Source organism: Lingula anatina, chromosome 8, assembly GCF_051362555.1.
Source record: "Lingula anatina isolate TDL-2025a chromosome 8, LinAna3.0, whole genome shotgun sequence".
NCBI classification, from domain to species: domain Eukaryota; kingdom Metazoa; phylum Brachiopoda; class Lingulata; order Lingulida; family Lingulidae; genus Lingula; species Lingula anatina.
In genome coordinates this window covers 4,499,533-4,505,727 of record NC_141774.1, presented here as the reverse complement: position 1 = coordinate 4,505,727, position 6,195 = coordinate 4,499,533, and positions in this window count along the sequence as shown.

Here is a 6,195-nt window from a genome sequence, read left to right as displayed (position 1 = left end):
TCAATACCGTATTTTGTCTGAAAGAAATACAATGATGTTGAGACAAAATAAGCGCTGATATCTAAGCAGGTTAAATAACTGTGAAGAATGACATTGACAAAGGCCCTGATTAAATAGCGATGTTAGCTTTTTAAGGTTCTATACCATGAAATGTATCGTTTAGAGACTTAGATTTATCTTATTTATTATTAATCTTATTATTAGGGGATTGCATCTGAAGTATCCTAAGTGACAATATATTTGCTGATCAACATATTGATAAGAGATCGGACTGCAATTGTACTACGATGTCATTTAAAACTACTGAAATATCTTAAAACGTTTTGAAACATTGTCCAAAGTTGCTGATATTGATGTCGTTATTAACAAAGGTGTATTTTTAATACGATGCATGAGATTCTGACAACATGAAACCCTATGTAGTCTGTCTAGTCTGCAACAGTCTATTGAAAAATTGAAGTAATTTCAGTTAATTAAGTTGTGATAAAATATAAAAGGACTGCTTTTATAAAAATCAGACTGGACAAAAACAAAAACACTCCATACCTTCAGCCAGGCGGTCGCCATTTTCCCCTCCAGAATAGCGTCAGATTCAGTTCTCCCTGCCAACTGGTGATGAGCCAGAATCTCGCTGCGGCTTTGGCGAAATAGATTGTCTGTTCTTCCGTCCATAATGTAGGTGAGGACATAGTCATAGCAGGGGGTGGCACTGTTGGAACAGGTGTCACGGCGGTCGTTGAGCTTTAGTCCACGGCCAGCATTTGCCATTCCCATAATGCCGAGAATAGAGGCCACAATGAACGCTTTGATGCTGCAAAGAGTGACAAGATGATACTTGGAAATGACAGTGCCACGTTTGTATCGGAACAGTAAATGGTTTCTTCAATACCTTGAATAGATATGAGGACAACCCCCCTCCCCCGGACAATCCCCCTGGACTATTCCCCCAGGACGAATGAAATATTTCATCCATTTCATCCATTTTCTTAATATTTCTTAATATTTATATGATCGCATTCACAACAGCGGAGTAACAAACCCGCGGATTAAATGTTGCGACCCATTTAAAACTTATCGAGTAAACCACGCTCGGCTGTCACCTTGATTGGATAGTAAACGATTGTCGTAAAATCGCTAAATGATATCAAAACCGGGTGCATAAACTTAAAAACAACCTTGGACAACCTTGGACTGCCACATTAATCCAATGCCATGCAAAAATAAACTATAACAAGTGGTTAAAGCCTTCAAACCGAATGTCGTAAAGTCCCCATATACCTACATAGAGACAATTAAATAGAGTAAGCTTGTGAAACAAGATTCCACAATTTTAAATATAATAATCGAAATAAAATACTGCCGGGTATCGGAGCGGCCTATAACTTGGCACGTTTACTGCAAATACTGCAGGCTACATCCTCCCTTCGCTCGTTTGCAAATTCCGTGAATGGCATACGCACAATCGAACCGTAAATCCAAATTCCCTGTTTGACGCTTGAGTCGGTCCTCTCCACAATCCAATTCAGGAAATGACGTAACCGCCGAGGACGCATTGTCCAATGGCATGACTTCTTTTTCGAAATGAGAGGTTAGAGTGGACGACAGTCGTTTACTATCCAATCAAGGTGACAGCCGAGCTTGGTATAAACTCTTATAAAATTCCCGCGGGAATTTCGCGACAAATATTTAAGTGGGTCGGACTTTTTTGATTCGCAAGACTTGGAAAGAATGTTTCACTTCCGTAGCGGATTTTCAATGTTGAATGGTTTAAGATATTGCGACATGAAGGATTGCCGTAAGTCCTCTGCCGTCAATCGCCCGTCGCGTACTACCAATCCACCATTTAAAGGCCAACGCACACCTGATTGTATAAGCTGAGCTTACAAAATATGAGTTGGTTTGAAGTACGCAGTAAAATTGCTTTATGCGTCAAATCACCAGGATGACAAACACAATACAAAGTTTTAATAAACAAATGATAACGAGTGAAAAACGGTCAGTCTAAGGAACCATTCCCAGACACTATCAAACTAACAATCAACTTGAGTGGCGTACATGTCTCTCACGCCAACTGAACCTGCTAGGGGTTAATTTATTATCGTTAAGCAGCTTCAGTAGGCGTGCCAGACATCTAATCCGCTTAAGCGGAGAGCAAGTTAACAATAAACCATTGAAGATAGATCGGTCTTGTTGGATCGATCTAGGAATGGGAACCCAGCCTAGCTTCTCGCTGCCAATAGTAGACTCATCGTTTAGCATCATTCTTTAATAAAAAAGGGAGGCATTGTTATACATCATCATTCCATAGAAACAATTATTGCAAAAGTAACATGGATGAAGACTGAATTGGAAGCCGCGCGTTGCAGAATACGTGAAAGTGATGCGTCGTTTTCTTAGATACATGTGCTGTATGTGTATATTCCTGTCTGAAGAAAACAGGTATATATTTTACAATAATAGTCTACTCCATATATGAACGGCTCGCTAACCTTACCCGTTACCTATAAACTATGTATATTATTTTACTGATGTGCTTTAGTATAGTTTTATGAAACATCACACGGCGAAGAAATCGCACCCGCATTCCTTTTACTATGTAGTTGCCCTGTAGCGGTGCTTACCTTACAACGCTGTCCATGTCGTGAAAGTGATGCGTCGTTTTCTTAGATAATGTTGCATCTGACGAGACATTTATATAGACCAAGCAGGCGTAACATATGATCATAACAAGGGCGGGAACTGCTTCGAAAGACCTGCCCAGAACCAGATGGTCGATGTCTGTGTTATACTACATGTATGTTACCCAGACAGATGGGAGATGTCGTCAATAAGTATTAAATTATTCGACATGAATGCACAGGGTGGTCCATAAAAAACGTCCTATTTTACTTTCCATTTTGATACAATTTTGATATTTTCTACTTACTTTTGCCATATTGTTTCATAAGGATTACCATTTTATCCTTGCAAATTCTGTAGAAATTGGAAACATTTAAGTCAGTCAAGTTCCAATACTTGGTCATACAGTACGCTCTATCCATGCTCCTCGTAGCTGAATAACGGTGGCCACACAAACATGGGAATTGACAATAACTCTTTTAGACATGTCACTTCCTTAATTTTTCCTTAGTGTGCCTCCAAAATTAAAAAGGTTGCCTTTTTTAGGATCACACTTTTAATGGCTGGATAAGTGTATTTCACCTTTGTATAAAATTTTACGAGAAATATAACATAGATTTAATGGGCTAAGGTTTACCCCAGAAACTTTTTTGTCCGCTCCTCCCCCACTTACTTTATTGTGTGTATTTTTTAGTCAACGTAAATGTTTACATGCACTTACGTATCCTTTTGGAGTACCTCCCCGCTCAGTCAGTGTACAACATGTACGAGCCTGTTTTGTCCGATATTATTTTTACCGATACCATCCAAGACATCTCTTCTTTTCCTCATATATTATATAATATAGTAACTGATTCTCTTTCGGATATATATATATATATATATATATATATATATATATATATATATATATATATATATATATATATATATATATATATATATATATATATATATATATATATTTTTTTTTTTCCAGGAGCAGGGCCTCATATTCATTCCTTTTAATAGGTATGCATTTAGCTAATTTGGCAGCAAAGATTCAAGTTATCAATAAGCTTGCCTTTAGTAAACAGCCTTAAGTACCTTATTGTGATATGAAGTTTGTATGTCATATAGAATACCACGTGGATTAAGAAATTTAAGTACGATCCTTGCGTGATTCAGCTACCTTGTTGCAATGATATGCACATCCGTGCGGTGTAACAGCAATCCAAGTCCCCTAGTAATGGTTGTCCGTAGGATGGTAGTCCTACTGGGACTTACGTTCCTGGCCATAATTATAGTAGGTAGGACTGTATTACTTTCAGACTTTTATTCCTGTTACACCTATGACAGTAATGTTAGTCCGGCAATTCGTTTTCACGACGAATTCGGTGTTTCTCTTGTGGTGGAGAATATAAGTTCACCACTGACTGCGTCCCCCTCACCCTTCTTTTAACGATCAAGTCGACCAGCTCAACATTCATCTTGCAGACTTGCCCTTATGAAATCCATTTACTTCCTTTTGGAAGAACGTAGGTCTGCGGAAAGTGACCCGGTTTCACATCAAACCAGACGGGGTGCATCTTTCGGAGGTTGGCCAGTATAAAGTGTATCGTAGTATGCAGGGCGCCATTATTAGGAAGGCCTTTTGGCTTAGCATTAAGTTTTTCCTAATCCCTTCCAACTTCATCATAAGTCTTTTCAGGTCCATAGACTCATTTCTTCTTCTTGTTATAAGCCCCGACCTTTTCAGGGCCACCGGTAAGTTCGTCCTTAGTTCTTAAAACATACCCACAAGATATCCTTATCTTGTCAGATATCTCGTTGTATATTTATTTTCACCTTCATCATATGTCCTTTCAGGCCCATAGACTCATTTCTTCTTCTTGTTATAGGCCCCGACCTTTTCAGGGCCACCGGTAAGTTTGCCTTTGTCCTTTGTTCTTAAAACATACCCACAAGATATCCTTATTTTTTCAGATATCTTGTTGTATATTTATTTTCACCGTCATCATATGTCCTTTCAGGCCCATAGACGCATTTCTTCTTCTTTCAGGCCCCGACCTTTTCAGGGCCAACGGGAAGTTTCCTTTGTCCTTAGTTCTTAAAACATACCCACAAGATTTCCTTATTGTTTCAGATATCTTGTTGTATATTTATTTTCACCTTTATCTCTTGTCCTTTTTCAGGCCCATAGACGCATTTCTTCTTCTTTCAGGCCCCGACCTTTTCAGGGCCACCAGGAAGTTTCCTTTGTCCTTAGTTCTTAAAACATACCCACAAGATTTCCTTATTGTTTCAGACATCTTGTTGTATATTTATTTTCACCTTTATCATATGTCCTTTTTCAGGCCCATAGACGCATTTCTTCTTCTTTCAGGCCCCGACCTTTTCAGGGCCAACGGGAAGTTTCCTTTGTCCTTAGTTCTTAAAACATACTCACAAGATTTCCTTATTTTATTAATTTATTTTTTTTAGATATCTTGTTGTATATTTATTTTCACCTTCATCATTTGTCCCTTTCAGGCCCATAAACGCATTTCTTCTTCTTTCAGGCCCCGACCTTCTCAGGGCCACCAGGAATTTCCTTTTATTTTTTACCCCCCTTTTTTTTTTATTCCAGGCTGCTACGGCGTGGCAATAATTTTAATGCCTTATTTTTGTAACATTTTTGTCCGCCTCGCTACGTCGGGGTGAGTGGCACGTTTTGTGTCTTTATATTCCGCTCCGCTTCGTCAGAGTGAGTGGCACGTTTTGTGTCTTTACATTTCCGACCTGTTTCACAGGTTGAGTGGCATAATTTTTCATTGCCTTATTTTTTGAAATATTTTTGTCCGCCTCGCTACGTCGGGGTGAGTGGCACGTTTTGTGTCTTTATATTCCGCTCCGCTTCGTCGGAGTGAGTGGCACGTTTTGTGTCTTTACATTTCTGACCTGTTTCACAGGTCGAGTGGCATAATTTTTCATGCCTTATTTTTGTAATATTTTTGTCTGCTTCGCTACGTCGGAGTGAGTGGCACGTTTTGTGTCTTTATATTCCGATCCGCTTCGTCGGAGTGAGTGGCACGTTTTGTGTCTTTACATTTCCGACCTGTTTCACAGGTTGAGTGGCATAATTTTTCATGCCTTATTTTTGTAATATTTTTGTCCGCTTCGCTACGTTGGAGTGAGTGGCACGTTTTGTGTCTTTATATTCCGCTCCGCTTCGTCGGAGTGAGTGGCACGTTTTGTGTCTCTACATTTCTGACCTGTTTCACAGGTCGAGTGGCATAATCTTTCATGCCTTATTTTTGTAATATTTTTGTCCGCTTCGCTACGTCGGAGTGAGTGGCACGTTTTGTGTCTTTATATTCCGCTCATTTCGGCGGAGTGAGTGGCACGTTTTGTGTCTTTACATTTCCGACCTGTTTCACAGGTTAAGTGGCATAATTTTGTTTTGTGCCTGTTCTATTCTGCTCCGCTTCGTCGGTTTAAGTGGTAAGTATGTGTATACGGTAAGTGGTAAGTATGCATATATATATATATACTCCCGATCTCAACATCAGTTTGAGTGTTTATGTTCCAGCCCTCTGCGATTTCCTCTGTGGGGTC